This window comes from Alligator mississippiensis, chromosome 1 (assembly GCF_030867095.1).
Source record: "Alligator mississippiensis isolate rAllMis1 chromosome 1, rAllMis1, whole genome shotgun sequence".
Classification (NCBI taxonomy): Eukaryota; Metazoa; Chordata; order Crocodylia; family Alligatoridae; genus Alligator; species Alligator mississippiensis.
The window spans coordinates 106,102,056-106,118,949 of record NC_081824.1 but is presented as its reverse complement, the minus strand read 5'-3'; the positions used below and the strand labels follow the sequence as shown (position 1 = coordinate 106,118,949).

Sequence of the window (16,894 nt, the reverse complement as noted above, 5' to 3'; positions counted from 1 at the left end):
AAAATTCAAAGCGATCTTGATAAACTGTAGAATTGAGAAATGAAATTCAACCAAGATAAATGTAAGGTTCTATACCTTGGAAAGGGGTAAAAAAAGTAAAAATACTGGGCTGGGGTAACTAAACAACAGCAATAATGAGAAAGATTGAGGCAGGGGGGTATGGTTGAGCAGAAATGCAACAGGAGTCAGTAAGGTGATGTTGTTACGAACAAGGACATTCAACTTGGGGTCACATCGACCAAAGTATTGTATCCAAAACATACAGGGTAATACTTCCACCCTAGCACTTAGAGCTGATCAGGCATCTGATGGAACAGTGTTTCCAGTTGTGGGTGCTGCATTTTAAGAAGGATTTGGAAAAACAGGCATGGATTCAGAGGCAAGTGACAAATATATTAGAAGGTGAGCCATATGAGGAAACAATGAGAAATACTTAGTTTAGACAAAAGGAAATTAAGGAATGGCATGACAGCAGTTTTTAAAGTTTTGAAAGACTGCCATAGAGATGAAGAATCATGTTCTTCCTTCCCACAAAGGGAAGAACATGTGGCAATGGGTTTAAAGCATGTAAAGCAGATTTGGATCAAATCTCAGGAAAAACTTCTGAACTGTGAGAAGAGAAGGGCAATAGAACAACCTGCCAAATCTTCACTGAAGGTTTTCAAGAAGGGACTGGGCAATTATCTATATGGGATAACTGAGGAATAGCAGTCTTTTATCTATGCAGGGGTTTGAAGTGATACATGAGGTCCCTTCCAACTCTGATACTATGATTCACAAGATAGGACTTTAAGGAAACAGCAAATAAACATTATAAAATCATCATAAAACCACAAGATGCAACATCAAGAAGCTTACATTTGCTAGGGCATTCCAGGTTCAGTTTTGCCTCAGGTCTGTACCGTTAGTATATAGCATAGTTGCAAATAGCATTGCCCTCTGAATATCTGTCCCACAATTCCTGAGGCCAACTCAGCTGTCTGAAGAAGTGGCTCATGGGACCTTATGAAAGACTCTCATAACCTAGTAGAATTGTTATAGAAAAGGTGACATACCCATTAAGTTCCTGTCAAGATCTCATAGGGTCATCCCTACAAGCAGGGCTGTGAGTTTGCTGCAGAAAAAATGGCAGTGGCACAAATTTGCCACTGTGCACTCCCCTGCATGTGGGGTTTGGCAGGGAGCAAAATGCCCTGCTTTGGGGAAATGGCTGTTTCTTTACTCCTCCTGATTCTCACAGTGCTGGAGAAACTGGGGAACAACCAGAGGAGGGAAGACGCTTTGGCTGGTAAGCAGAGCATCTCCCTGGAGGACAAAGCCTCTGTGTTTGTCAGCACACATTCCTGGAGCCTGTGCCACACTGCTTTTTTTGCAGCAGTTTTTTTTTTTTTTTTTTATATATATACCAGGAGTTCCTGCTATAAATTTTGGCACCATCCTGCAAATTTGCAGTGCAGCAAAGAGTTATATGCATGCGCCATGTGTGATTTGCAGTTTCTCAAATGGGTGTGAGGGTTGCAAACTGCATGTGTGCAGTTGTCTGGACATGCCCCATGAGTCCATTGAAACTTATACACACACATATATATATATATATATATATATATATATATATATATATATATATATATGGACTGATTCTGGCTCTGCACACCCTGGGAAACACAGGCTTAGTAGCCCTCAAGGGGACTTGATTCACTTCAAGAAGTTGGGATGCTTCCCTCAGTCAGAAGCACAAGTAGTGGTCTCCCTTAGTTAGCCGAACCAAGGGGACCCCATGGCATAATCTAGACCCACTCCCAATAAGTCTCCCACACTAGGTACAAAGGAGAACTTTATTGGTTATAAGGGGTAGGGTAGAATAGAAGGGTAGAGCAATATCAGAGAAATCCCATAGAGCAAACTCCTATGGCTGGGTAGCCTTTGATCACGCATCTGAGCTACTGCAAGCTACATATCTAGTTAGATCTCAGGTAGCTTACTCACAAGTATCATCCAGAGGAAGGTGGAGATTCCCTCTGGAGGCAAGCAGTTCCTTGATCAATAGTTTTGAGAGAGAGCAAGTTTCAGATGGTTCAGCTCTTCTCTGTCTCTGAGTCTCCCTCATGGCTGCTGCTGCTCCCACCTCCTGGGCAGTCCTTAACTTACATAGCCCTTGTGACCTCATTTACCTGCTCCAATGGAGGCCAGCACCTGTTGGCTGTTAGCCAACCAATTTGAAATACATCACTATTTGCCGGGCAGACTGGCAGTCTCTAGCCCACCAGGAGGAAGCCCCTCATCCAGGTATGTGATACCAGTCACATAGGCAGAGGGAGCATGTTTCCCCCTTCCCTCAGGAATGTATCCAGCTCAGTTACCTAAAGAGATAGGGTAAAGGTGTGTCTACTCTGCTGGGCCTATCCTAATCAAATTGTCACAGAGCAGAGTTTTTGGGGACAAACAGAGGTGGCCTTCTGCCACGTATATACAAGAGATATTGACACACATAAAGGGTGTGCACAGCGTGCAGAATTCAATTAGTATGTGGTCACTTCAATTGAACTTCTCTCTATTTCTCCTTTCTTTCATCCTTTCTTTCATGGATGGAGTCAAGATTGTGGGGTCAGGGTCAGGGGTGCAACCATGTCCCTTCCGCTATGTGCCCCAGACATAGTAAAGAGAGCTCATTGTGCATGTGCCGTATAGCAACCTCTTGCTGGAATCCTGGATGCCAGTGAGCTCTCAGTCCACTAGCATATCAGTGCAGCTCCTGATGGGAGTTTTTCAGGTACTCTGAGTTCAATGAGCTCATCAGCTGCTAGGTGCAGGAGCTCCCTGAAATCCCAACTTTCAAACAGCTCCAGAGCCTTCCCCTCCTTTCTTTCCCACCCTGAATTCAGCAGTGGCAGAGAGATTTCACAATTGCATGAAAGCAGGTGCTGAATGTTGCTGCTAGCCACTTCTCGTCTCCTTTCCCCCGAGGAGGGAGAGGAAGAGGAAAAAGCAGCAGGCTCTGAACCTACTTGAAAGTAGGGACTCAAGGGAGACTGTATGCTGACCACTGGTGAGCTCATATTGCTCACTGCACATGGAGCGCAGTCAAAGCAGGGTGCAGCCTTTGTGTGTCCATACTGTGGCAGTGCGATCACACGTCTTTGGATCTGCTCCTGCTTCCTGCTTGTAAGAAATGAATCCAAGGAGGCCTCTCCTCAGTTTAGAGTTTTACTTTCTTGATCCATAAAGTTACTGCAATACAACTGCAACGACTTTTTCCTCTAGTGTGTTTACCCTCTGGAAGGTGTATTTATAGAGACCAGTCATATCCCCTTTTAGTCCTTGTTTTGCAAAGCTACATGATCCAAACTCTTTAAGCCTCTTTTCATAAGATAGGATTTCTTTTTCTTAAATCATCCTACTAGCACTTCTGCGTTCATGTGAATTCATCTGCTTGAATATGGGTGAACGATGGGTGGACAGAATGATACCCAGTATTCTAGACAAAGTCTCACCAGTGCCGGTATAATGCCATTAATACTTTTATTTAAATCCTGCAAATATCTTGCCTGATCATATTGGCTTTTTTCATGGCATCATAACATCAGTTCATAGTCATTCTGGCTAGGTACATGCATTAAGCAGGCAGAAAGCACTCTAAACCATAACTGAACAGATGTTCATGGATCTTAGAGTGATTTAAAAATTGTGGACTACACTCTGAGTTAACCCTGGATGGATGTATACTAACCCAAAGCACTTTACATCAGAGTGTTTTATCAAATGTCTGTGCCAGACACCACTGGGGGTTAACTTAGAGTGTGATTACTGCCATTGCAGGTGACATTGCACAGGGCTGTTTTCTACCCTTGGGCAGAGCTCCTTTGCTTTGCCTGAGCCTGGGTCAGCCCTGCTTCCTCAGCTGTCACTGAGAGACAGCCTTTGATTCCAGCCTGGTATACAGCTTTGCCAGGAGGAAGGGCAGAGGGATGGGGGAAGGTGGGTTTCTGTTCCCGAAGTATGTTTCTGCTTGGTTGGGGCTTGGGGGGAGTGATGCAGGGGAAGGGCTCTGGGGTCTCTCCCCCCTGCAGCAGCCCAGACCAGGCAGCAGTGCGCCACTGCTTGGTGGGGGAGGTCATGGGGGAAGGGCTCTGGGGTCTCTCCCCCCACAACTGCCCCTGCCAGGCCACACTGCAGCACAGCCTGGGTGGGGTGGGGGGTGCTGCAGGAGGAGGGCTCCAGGGTCTCTCCCCCTGCAGCAGCCTAGGCCAGGCAGTGGCGAGCCACTGCCTAGCCAGGGATGGGGACCACAGGGAAGGGCTCCAGGGTCTGTCCCCCCAAAGCTGATGCTGATACTCGCCAGCTAGAGGTGGGGAGGGCAGGGCAGGGGAGAAAGGCCAGTCTGGCAGCCTCCTGGGAGGCATGCAGGAGCACCCCCATCAGCCCCCCCCCACTGAACAGCGAATGTCTGTTCTGTTTCCTTATGCTTACAGTGTTTTAGATAGGGCGTGTTAGAGTGCTTCTGCCACGGGCTTTTTGAACATCTTTACTTAGCCACCATCTTTACTTAGAAAATCTTTACTTAGTCATCTACTAACATTAATTACTACCCTGAACTAGTCTGTCTTAATGTCTTAGGGCATTTATAGACATGCTCCAGGAGTCAGGGAGGGCAGGTGCACTTTAATTAGCACAGCTCTGAGAGCCATGCTAATTAAAAGCTGCTAGAGTGTCACATATATCAGCATACCTGCACTGAAAAATGTCAGCCAGGCACTTTGAACTAAAGCTCATTGACTGAGCTTTAGTTTAAAGTGCCCTGCCACCATTTTTTAGCACAGGGATGCTGATACACCTGACGCTGGAGTCTGCTGGAGCATGGTAATTTTCATTCTCCAGCAGACTCGATTAATCCAGTCTGCTCTGACATGCTGGAATTACAGCATTTCAGAACAGCCTCTTAGGTTCTATTATGTGTTTTTTTTGACAATGAAAAGATGTCAACAGTATAGCTCAAACCTGCATTGTAATATTCTGATTAGAAAATGTGCAGTCACATCTACCAACATAAGTGCATATAATTTAGTATTCTCCTGTACACCTGAAAATCCATTCACCCAGCTAGCTGGAGGCCTTGTACATTAGAACTTAGATGGGTTTTTTGTTCTTATATTGGGATCACTTGCAACACACTTAATATATGGCAGGTTGATGAATTAAGCATGAGTCAGTCAGTTGCTTGCTGCTGCTTTGACTCCACAGGACACCACTTCTCTGCTTTGCTGGAGGATAGCCATGGTCCTACACAGCTGACTGGAGAACTGGCACACTGAAATGAAAGTCACAGCAAAGAGCTGGAGCACTTTAGCTGTCTCATCATACAGCTGTTTGCTGCAGCCTTAGATGACTTGTGGCTGGATTGCAAACCCTCATCTTCACCTAACCTTCTGAAGAATCTGGCTTCTAGCATGCCTATTAGACTCAAAATTCCTGACCAAGCAGTGGCAAAGTTAAGAGGAGTGACAGCAAAAAATCAGATATCTTTAAAATAAACTATAAAAGCCTAGTTTAACTGAAAAACCATGATCTTCTTAGCTGTGGGTTTTACTGAACCACAGAGCTTTACAGTTTTCTGTGTCTGACACATCACACCAAATAGGTTCTGTCAATGTAATCAGGCATGATGCATGACAAATAAGCCAGAAATGTTCTAAACGGCAGTATGCGGTTTGCTCAGAGTTCCCTAAAACAAAGATCATGGTTGGAATCTGATGGGGTTTTTTTTAACTTTATTGATTTTTGCTGTTTTTTTTAAGACTCACCTGCATTTTGCTGTTCCTTCAGATGGGTGGACCATCAAAGCCTAGAAGTTGGCACAAGTGTACAAGAGTTTGTATATTTTACCTGAAGATACACCCATATTTTCCAAATGTCTTAGTTCAGCAAAATACTGCAAACAATCTCACTAGAACTGACTCTCTTGCATTATCTAAAGTGCTTTAGCTTGTTTAAATGTTTCCGTCTTTTCCTTTCTCTCTCTCTTTTTTGTGAGATCACGAGTGAACTGCTTGACGCTTTACATTTTATATGGCGTTAACTGGCACATCATTTGCAGAGAAATATTTACATCTAGCTTAAGCCATACCAGGTATTGGTCTGTAATGTCAAGTAAAATCTGATTGAACAGATAAAAGTAGAGGGAATCCCTTTCTCTTGTAACCAAAGCAGAGAGAGATCCTCATTTCTATTTAAAAGACATCAAACAACTATGCTGATAGTAAGCCATTCTAAAGTAAGTTTCTTGCAAACATCCTCCCCCTTCTCAGCAGACAATGATGTATGGAAGAATGAACAGGAAATGTTCTATGCATAACAAATCAAACAACTAAACAATTAAACTTTCCAAAAGCTAAAATCAAAGCAATTTCAGCTTCTCTTTGATTTGCAGGCATATAGTGCAATTTCCTGAAATACAGGCAGTTTTGGCAACTTGTACAAGCTACATAGCAGATACTACTTAAGTGATGCAAAAAGTCTCATTTGAAATATTTTGTTTGCTACATACCACATTCCACTGCATATGTGCTTACTCTGGGCTGCACCACATCAGGCCAACTTACATCAAACCACAGTATAAAAACAGAGAGAGACAGTAGACTAGTAACCACCACGTCACAAAATTCTGTTTTTTTTCCCCTTCAACCACCATTGTGGATACAGATTTATATAAGGGTCCAAAATGGGTGGTATTATTTATTTATTTTCTTATTCTTCTTTGGCACGCCCTTGCAGTCAAGGATGATTGTGTTCCATGACTGTCTTATCTGAAGATGGCTGATGAGGCCTATTCATTTTTCTGGGTAGATTTATTTTTTATAATAGTGCCTAGAAACCTGAATTAGGACTGCTTGACACTGCTGAACACTAATAAATTGTTCTTGCTCAGAAGAGCTTTGGATCACATTTCAATGAGACTTAGGCATTTAGGTACTTTTGAAAATTCGAGTAGGCATTCATATCCATCTTTCATCTTTAGAAAACTAAATACCTCTAAAAATCTGGCTTTTTTATTATAACATGACTACCTCTCTTATTTCACAGGATAGTCATGAGGAATTTAGATACTGTTATAATGGGAGCCATGTAAAGCCTGGATAAATTAAGCTATACAGGTGGTCCAATGAAATCTATTGCAAAAAAGACCCTTGCCTCTCATAAGTTTCCTGGAGCATTTTGGCTACAACACTGAAGACTGTACCTGCCTGGTGTATGAGTTCTCTGGAAGTCTAAATGGATGTCTGTAATCCATTGTAAAAATTAGCTCACATATTTAACATTCTGTTTATTTAAGTATTCTCTTTAAGCTCTTCCTTCAACTGAAAGGAAAAAAAAAAGTTAAATTTAATAAGAATCTACAAATTACAGGTGTCTAGATGACAGATGCAAACAATTATTTTCATCACTGCTTTATTTTCTTTGTTAATTGTGTGTACTTACTGCGGCAGTATCCTTTATTTTTACTGCATGGGAGGCATTAGTTTTATGATCAGAGTTAAGTTTATGTATTCCACACTAAGATTCCTCTTCTGGTGTATCTTTGAAAAATGCTCTGCTATAATGAACTAATTGCAGTAGTTGGACCATAAAAAAATCAACTTCTCTTATATTTCTCTCTTGAATATATACTCTATTGTCCAAGTACAGAGGCTTAGCTATATTGGCTGAACAGGCATTTTTCCATTTTTCTGCACCAACTTGAACTCCAGAAGAAACCACACCAATACTATCTCTTTTTCCTTTTCAGTTTTAAATGAATTATCTACTATGTAATGGCAGACAACAAATGTCAAACATGAACTTCCTGCATTTGTGGTTTTCTTATTTTCCTTTAACATTTACTCCTAGTAGTAATAACTAGGTTTTTTTTTTTCTTCTGAAGGTGCTTCAGTGTACAAGAAAGTTCAATAATCAATGATACTACAAACCACTTAGATTCAGAATCTTTACTTCCAAATGGAACCCTCTTGATGTTCTTGCAGGACAAGGCCTTAAAATAGTTTTTTATTGCCCTGATTAATAGTATCATTTCTTAAAACAACATTTCTAAGGCACATTGACACAGCATTCTGAGAGCCATGTCCTAGATCTACTCTTTCTGGTTTAGTGGCTTTGTTGAGATATAATTAGAGCTCAAGATGAGACAAGTTACAAATTTGATGTTGCAAAATGAAAGGTGCTTCAGACCTGTATTCAGACTATCAAAGTTCAACCGGTTTGGATAAAATATCTGGTTTTTGTTCTGTCTCTAGAGTTGGTAAAACCATGGTGATTTGGATCAAGGTTACATTTCCCCCCAAATTACCAGTGTTTAGGATATGCTAAATAAATCAATCTAAAAAGGCTTTCATACTTCATCACTCAAACTAAACTCAAAAGTATTTTTTTTATTTATTGATTTATTTATTCATTAATTTATTTGAGTTTCAGAGACATTCAGTCAACTTTTCTAGTCCAGTTACTTCTAGGCAGATGTAGAATCAGCCAAGGTAGTTCTGAAAATTATGCATCTCAGGCTATGACTATGTCAATAAGGCATGTTTCCAAACTCTGTGCATGAACTGAAATCTCACTGAAATGCACAGCAAAAGAAATTTCATTATGGTTCTGATCCAAACCCAGCTGAAGTAAAAAAGATCCTCTTTCCATTTTATTGTTCAGCTTGGGATCAGTCTCTATATAATGATTCTTCAAAACCACCTGAAAAAATGAATGCCAACTCAAAGGCTAGGGACAGACATTACATCTAAACTGATTTAAGTGATCAGAAACTGGTTTAAATCTGTAACAGAACAGATGTTCAATACACATAAACCAGTTTGAAAATGGCTGAAAACATATACCCCCAGCATCCCAGCATGCTCTCTGGGCTGGGTGGTGCTTTCTGCTCCACAGCAGGGCTGACCCCTCCCCTCTGCTCCCTGGCTGGAGCTCTAGCAGAGACTGCAGGTACAGCAGAGTCTGTTTGGCTTCCCCCTGCCATGCCCTACCCCTTGCTGCTTCCTGGACAAGCAGGGATCCCCCACTTCCTCCCTCCAATCTCCCACAGCATGGACCCTAGCCCCGCTGACCCAAGGCATGTAGTATGCTAGCTAATGCTGAGAGGTATCTCTATATGTGTCTCCAATTTCACTGGGACAGGCAGACAGAACAATAACCGCTTAGGGCTTTTTAGAGCTAACTAACAGGTCTCAACAGATCAGCTGTTAAGCTGTTTAAGAAGAGTTTGAATTAATGGAGAGAGACTATTATTCTGCTGATGGGATGATAAATACTGTTATCATCCCCCTGCTGGCTTGCTTGCCTGTCAGTTTGCTGCAGGCAGTATAAAGAAGCAGGTAAGAAGATTGAAAAGCTCCATATCATCAACAGATGCATGCACTGCACCCCCCCCCCCCTTTGCCTCAGAGTGCTAGCAGCAGGCAGGGGTCTGGGGTCTGGCAACACTCCTGCCCCTTGAGCACCCAGCAGGGAAAATCCTAAGATGGTGCAGGCAGGTTGGGGTTTTATATGCTTCCCTAATCAGAGTGTCCTGCTGGGGCCTGGTAACCCCTCCCCCCCCCCCACACACACCTCAGCTCAGCACTATGAAAGGGGAGGGAATGCTGCTGTAGCACCCCCTGGCTTCTAACCTGATCCACTGCAGGCATGTGCCTGATTTTCCTTATTCCAGAGAGAATGTCTGTCCTGTTACAAACTGGTTTAATCTAGTCATGTTAGACTAACCTGCAAAGATTGAATCTAGACTTCAGAAAGGCTAACTTCAGTGTGCTCAGGAAATTAGTTAGCAAGGCACTGAAGAACAGGAAAATTGGTGAGATAGGAGTCCAGGAAGGGTGGTTGTTCCTAAAGGGAGCAATCCTACGGGCACAGAAGGAGACAAAAAAGGGAGCAAAAAGAAGATACAGGGTAGCATAGGCCCCCTGAAAGACAAACTAGGGCAATTAGTGACAGATAGTGGGGACAAAGTTAAGCTCTTCAATGAGTTTTTGCCAATGTATTCCTGAACCCAGATCAGGTCAAATCTCTCAATTGGATCATAGACAGGCATAAAGAGAAAACCAGCCCACCAACTGTCAGCACCAACTTAGTGAAGAGGCACTTGAAGGGGCTAGATGTGTTTAAGTTAGCAGGCCCAGATGATCTTCATTCAAGGGTGCTGAAGGAATTGGCCAGGGTCATAGCAGAGCCACTGGCATGGCTGTTTGAGCACTCTTGGTGCTCAGGTCAGGTCCCAAAAGACTGGAAAAGAGCCAATGTGGTCGCTATTTTCAAGAAGGGGAGGAAGGAGGGTCCGGGTAACTACAGACCAATTGGTCTCACCTCTATCCTCAGAAAAACCTTTGAAAAAAATTATTAAGGATCCTATTTGTGGGAGTCCAGCAGGGAAAGCAATGCTAAAGGGCAACCGGCATGGATTCATAGCACTTAGTTCCTGCCCAACTAACCTTGTGTTTGTTTTTTTTTTATGACCAGGTTACAAAATGCTTAGACACAGGAATCAAGGTGGATGTTATGTACTTGGATTTTAAGAAGGCCTTCGATACGGTATCAAGTTATATTCCCAAAGATAAACTGAGCGATTGTCACGTAGATGATTACACGGTCAGGTGGGTGGCAAATTGGCTTAGGGGTCGCACCCAGAGAGTGGTGGTGGGTGGGTCAGTATCAACCTGGAAAGATGTGGGCAGTTAAGTCCCACAAGGCTCGGTTCTTGGAATGGTGCTGTTCAGTGTCTTCATCAGTGACTTGGATGAGGGTGTGGAAAGCACTCTGTCCAAATTTGCAGATGATACCAAATTATGGGGTAAAGTTAACACACCAGAGGGTAGGGAATGAACCCAGGCAGATCTGGACAGTTTGGAAAAGTGGGTGGAAAAGAATAGGAGGCAGTTTAATAAGGATAAATGCAAGGTGCTGCACCTAGGAAGAAATAGTCACCAGCATGCTTACAAACTGGGGGAGGACCTTCTCAGCAGCACAGCAGTGGAAAGGGATCTTGGAGTCACTGTTGACTCCAGGGTGAACATGAGTCATCAATGTGTTGAGTGATCAGTAAAGCTAACTGCATTTTATCATGCATTAGCAGGTGCATGACAAACAGGTCCAAGGAGGTGATACTTCCCCTTTATGCGGCATTGGTCAGGCCACAACTAGAGTACTGCATCTAGTTTTGGGCACCACACTTCAAGAGGGATGTGGACAACCTCGAGAGGGTTCAGAGGAGGGCCACTCACATGATTAGGGGCCTGCAGGCAAAGACCTATGAGGAGAGATTGAAGGCTCTGGAACTCTTCAGCCTTTGCAAGCACTGGCGATGCTTAGGGGGTGCATGCAGGTGCATGTGCACCCCCTGAACTTGGTGGTGCACCCACTGCAAAAAATGCCACCAACACTGACTGTCAGTGGTGCCTGTGGGTGGTTACCGCTTGCCACCCACCCCTCGCTGCTGACACTGCCGGCAGTGTTTGTGTGTGGTCCCTAATGTCTGCTGGCTGCTGCTGATGCTTCCGGCAGCATCTGTGGGTATGCGGCGTTCATGTCTACAAGAGAAGGCTGAGAGGTGATCTTGTGGCTGCCTACAAATTCATCGGGGGGGGGGGGTGGGAATAGCAAGGAATAGGAGATGCTCTATTTACCAGGGCACCCCTTGTGGTAACTAGGGACAACGGCCACAAACTGACAGAGAGCAGATTTAGATTAAACATCAGGAAGAACTTCTTTATGGTAAGGGTAGCCAGAATCTGGAATGGGCTTCCAAGGGAGGTGGTGCTGTCCCCTACCTTGCGGGTTTTTAACAGGAGGCTAGACAGGCACCTGGTTGGGGTCATCTGACCCCAGCACTCTTTCCTGCCCAGGGGAGGGGGTCAGACTCGATGATCTGTTGAGGTCCCTTCTGACCCTAAAAGTCTATGAATCTATGAATCAATTCAGGCTCAGGCTTTTTGAATGTCTGTCCCTAGTCAAAGGGCCTTTATCCAGGTTAAAAAAAAATCATAGGCCTAAAAAAGTTTCTGCTGGATTTGAAGCTCAGTTTCAGAGGTTTAAGAGATTTGTGTTAATATGTGGGGCCAGATCTTTACCTGATGTAAATCAGTATAGTTCCACTGAAATATATGGCTCTATGCCAGCTTACATCAAAGTAGGAGCTGGACCATGAAGCATTTAGCCAAACTGAACCTAAATTCTGAGTCTACGGAGATTTTTCTCATAATGCCTCATTACATTTCTTCATTTGTTTTCTCAAGTATCAGCTGAAGCAAAACACCACATTCAGGAAAACAGCATGAATTGAACTTCTCTTTCTGTAAGTGAATAAAAACAGTGGGAATAATTTGAGATAGTGCATGTGGAAAACATTTTCTGAAGAAAGTCTAGATATCAAGTTTTCTTTCATTTTTTTTATGGGGGCGGGGAGTTTCTTAGCAAAATCTAAGCATCAACCTTTTTAAATATATGTTTTGAAAAAGTATCAAGTTCTCTGTTCTGATTAGTTTCACCAGGACAAAATTCTGCTCTTAAAATCATCCAGCAATGCATGGATTTCACTTGAATATCAGAAAGCCACATACTGAGAGAGGAGAACACAAAAGCTGGGCCCTACAGCATGTATCAGAAAATGCCTTTGCTTTGATTTGCTTTATTAATACAGTGTTAACCAAAGCAATGAATTCTCTTAATCTGAAATCCAATAAACATTCCTTTTTTATCCCCATAGTTTTAAAAGATCTAGTCAAAAACAAACAAAAAGAAAAGAAAAGAACAGGCAGATCATAAATTTTACAAGCAGATGTCTTGACTTGTTCTAGGAAGAAACAGAATCCCATAAATACCCATCTGCTTCATTTGTCGTGAGCTTGGAAGCAAAGAAATAATAAAATAAAGTTTTATATTACAGATCTGAAATATATCCATAACTTGGTTATCCTGGTTAGTTATTTGAAGCTCAAGTGTCAAAACTGCATCAAACAAATGAGGCTAGCCAATGCCTGTGAAGTGTTCTCCTACAAATAAAGCAGAAAAAGAGAGATGCCAGTCAGGAAACCTGGCACCTTTATTGACCTCAGGAGCTTGGATAATGTTTGGCAGAAAACCTTCCTTTTCAACAGATACCATTTCCAGTTTAAGGCCATAAGTCCAATCTACCATAGCAAATCAAAGCTTTTTTTATGTACTATGATGAATTGTCTGTACCATTTTAAGATGAAGCTCTCTCTGGAACTTAATTTTATGGAAGTTCATTTACATAGCATGTTAAGGAAAGTCCTATGGTGTTCACGTTTGCTCTTAACTGAATCAGATCTTCACCCTTGTTTAATTTTACTATCCATGGTCAATGAAAGTTTTGGAAAGTATGTTTCTGTCTCTTATGTTTTATATCCTTTTAAACTTTTATAATATTTATTACATTTCTCACAGGCTGTTAAGCATGAAATTTTATGTGGATCATCTTTAGTTAATTATTTACAGCCTATCTATACCCCAATGTTGGATCTCATACAGATTAATAAAATGTACCATACTCTCACTATAATTTATCTCAAGTGTAAAAATGACTTATTTTGAGTCACCTTTGAGTCTTTTTATGAGTCTTCTTTTCCCAAGAACTTTTCTTTCAGACTTGGGATGTTGGGGGTATGTAATTTTAGGTAATTAAAAATGTACTATTTTTTACTGAATTTAGGAGGGAAGTATTTCAAATAAAAATAACTTAGAATGCAATTATAAATGTACAACTCTTACATCTTGTTGTGTGCAAGAAATTAATACTATTTTATAAGTGTTAATAATGATCATGCACTTACTTTCTTTTCAGCTGTTTCTGCTTTTAGTGTTCAGTTATGCATAGAATCATAGGGCATTTTTACATGTGTTGTGTGACGCAGCGCTGAGAGCTTTAATTAGCAGGCTGCGCTTGTGGCAGAAATGCCACCGTCAGTGCCCCTCTCCAGAGACCCCACTCTGCCAGCCTGAGAGGCTGGTGTTGAATCCCTCAGGGCAGGGATCTCCCACCTTGTCTACATGACAAAAGCCTGGTGCCTGAATGCTCACTTGGGCAGGGGGGGAAAGGCCCAGCCCTGCGCCTGGGCCCAGGTAGCCAGGGATGCTTGGGAGATTGGTTGGCTTGTGGCCAATATTGGCAGCTTCGATTGGACCAGGCTGCTGAGGTCAGAGAGGGGATAAAAATTCCTGGGCCAGGAACAAGGGGAGCCATTAGCCATGCGGTCATCCAGGTGAATCTGAAACTGGTTCTCTCGTCATAACCGCATGCTCCAAGAGTGCCCTGCCTCCAGAGGAAACTCCAACCCCTCTGGACGTTGTGAGTGATCTGAGATCTGATTAGATATTTAGCTGACAGTAATTCAGATGCGTGTTTAAACGGCTACCACAGCCACTCTAGTTTGCTCTATGGGATTCCTTTGATATTCCTCTGATATTGTTCTACCTTCTACCCTGTTTCCATCCTACCCCCTGTAATCAATAAAGTTCTCCTTGTGACCCGTGTGGGAGACTTATTGAGGGGTGGGTCTAAATTATGCCAAGGAGGCCCCTTAGGTCTGCGGACTAAGGGAGGCTTCCCTAATCAGCCCCTGACTTGGGAATTGCCCCAAGTGCTTATATTGGGTCTAGTACCCATTGGACTATCAGGCCTGTGTTCTCCAAGGTGCGCAGAGCCAGAATTGAGTCCAAAGCCTTGGATGGTGGCAGCGGGAACCCCAGGCTAGTGGGTGTGCTCCAGGGAAGGGGTTGGCCAGACGGGAGGCACCCCAAGGGAGGCACTCAGAGCCTGGAAGGTGGTCGGGCACAGGGAGGGGTGGGCGGCTCAACGCAGGAGCGCCCCCTACTGGCCCACCACAGTGCTAATTAAAAGAACCCATGTATCAGTGTCCCTGCATGTGCCTACGCTGAAAAAATGGTGGTGGAGCACTCTGAACTAAAGCTCATCGAATGTGTTTCATTTCAAAGTGCCCAGCCACCTTTTTTTCAATGCAGAGATGTGCTGGGAAGCTGATACACATGACAGAAGGCTGCTGGAGTGCATCAGTTTCTATGCTCCTGGAGACTCGATTAATCGAGTCTTCTCCAATGCACCTGGAGCAGCCCCAACAATAAGCTGTGTGCACTGAGGACCAGGCCAGGAGGCGCAGGTTGGAGCATGGTGCAGGCTGTCCTGAGTCCCACGTGGAGCACTACAGGGGCAGCCATGGACTGCACTGCCCAGAGGAGCTGGGGTGGGAGAGATGGTGGGAGGGTGTCAAGTAGTTTGGCATGCTGCGGCTTCCCTCCAGGGACATAAATATAGGTTCCATTATTCTTCACTCTGCAGCCAGACAGCTGGGGACCCCATGGACCCAGTTTATGGACTTTGAGTGATTAACCAGGTAACCTCCCCTGAACAGCTAACAGGGCACAAACTTCAAAAGGTGGGGAACTCTTGCACCAGTTAACACATCACAAGGCTCAGTGGCAATTTTGGAGACCCACCTACAGTTACTTGAAATACTAAATTAAAAAAACCAAACATTAGCAGTACTAAACTATGACACTGAGGGCACATCTACACAAGATTTTTACTGTGGAGTTGCCTAATTAGCTCTGCAGTGAAGTCTCAGCATCTACATGTGCAGCCCTATTAGGCTACAGTAAACTAATAAATGCTGCTGTAGGATAGTACTTGTAAACACAAGTGCTGTCTTACACTATTTAGTGTACTGAAACACACATATAGATGCTGACAGGGCTGGCTGGGGCACAAGGGTACTATAGTGCTAGCCCCACACTGGAGTACCCTCATGTCCCAAAAGCCCCTCTATAGCATGTTGAGCTGGGGTGGAGCAGCCTTGGGCTGGCAGGCTGACCTCCCTGCCTGCCATCCCCGCCAGGCCCTCTTCCAGCTGGGGCTGCTCTAACCTGGCTCAATGTTCTGTGGTCCCAAGGTGCACATGTAAACACGGTGCCCAAGAGCAATAAACTCCAGCACAAACTGCCCAGGAGTGTATTGAGTTACATTAACAGTACATGTAGATGCACCCCTTGTGAAGCAGGTACAGCTACAGAGTGATACCTCAGAAGGAGACTTAGGAACAGCACTTATGCCATGAGCTGCACTCTTTGAATTTGCTAAGCTTTGACTTACACAGAAATGTGATGTGCTCTGACAGAAAAGGAGTGGATGGATGTACCATTTGCAGTGGAACATTTCCATCGCTGCATGTTCAGGCACAAAATGTATGTGCATTCTAAACACAGGCTATTAAGGATTTTCATGAAAAAACCCTGCTGAATGCAATCAAGTGACTACCTCTTTAAATTGGAACAAGTGCAGAGAAGGGCTAATAGGATGGTCAGGAAAGTGGAAACTAAAGTAGCTTGCTTATTTAGCTTTCTTTTCTTTAGTGGGGGAAAAAAACCCTAAAGCTAAAGGGGACTTAGACAGGCTTGCAAGGTGGGTGGACCAGAACCAGATGAAGTTCAACGTCGAGAAATGTAAAGTGCTCCACCTGGGGATGAACACTCCCCTGCACACCTACAAGTTTGCCAATGCCAGCCTGACCAGCACTACAAATGAAAGGGACCTGGGAGTAATAATAGACCACAGTATGAACATCAGCCGGTAGTGCGATGCTGTAGCCTGCAGGGCTAACAATACCCTGGCACACACCAATCAATGCATCTGCAGCAAAAAAGTGATTCTCCCACTCTACTCAGCATTGGTAAGACCACAGCTGGACTACTGCATGGTACAAAGATGTGGTAAAGGTGGAGAGAGTCCAGAAAAGGGACACCCATATGATCAGAGACTTGCATGGCAAGCCATACGAGGAAAGGCTGTGGGATCTGGGACTTTTCAGTCTGAAAA

At 43.6% G+C, this 16,894-nt stretch overlaps 1 long non-coding RNA gene across 2 annotated transcripts in view; it reads left to right on the top strand.

Moving 5' to 3' along the window:
* The window catches only part of LOC109281174 (uncharacterized), a 176,617-nt gene that overhangs the window by 104,796 nt on the left and 54,927 nt on the right, over positions 1 to 16,894 (top strand). The window contains exons 3-5 of one of the 2 annotated variants that reach the window (XR_002087744.2): positions 10,510 to 10,643; positions 12,282 to 12,340; positions 12,932 to 13,567. The exons of the other annotated variant lie outside the window; for it this stretch is intronic. This is a non-coding gene — a long non-coding RNA (uncharacterized LOC109281174). Of the gene's footprint in view, positions 1 to 10,509; positions 10,644 to 12,281; positions 12,341 to 12,931; positions 13,568 to 16,894 lie in introns of those variants that run through there. 2 annotated transcript variants of the gene reach the window in all.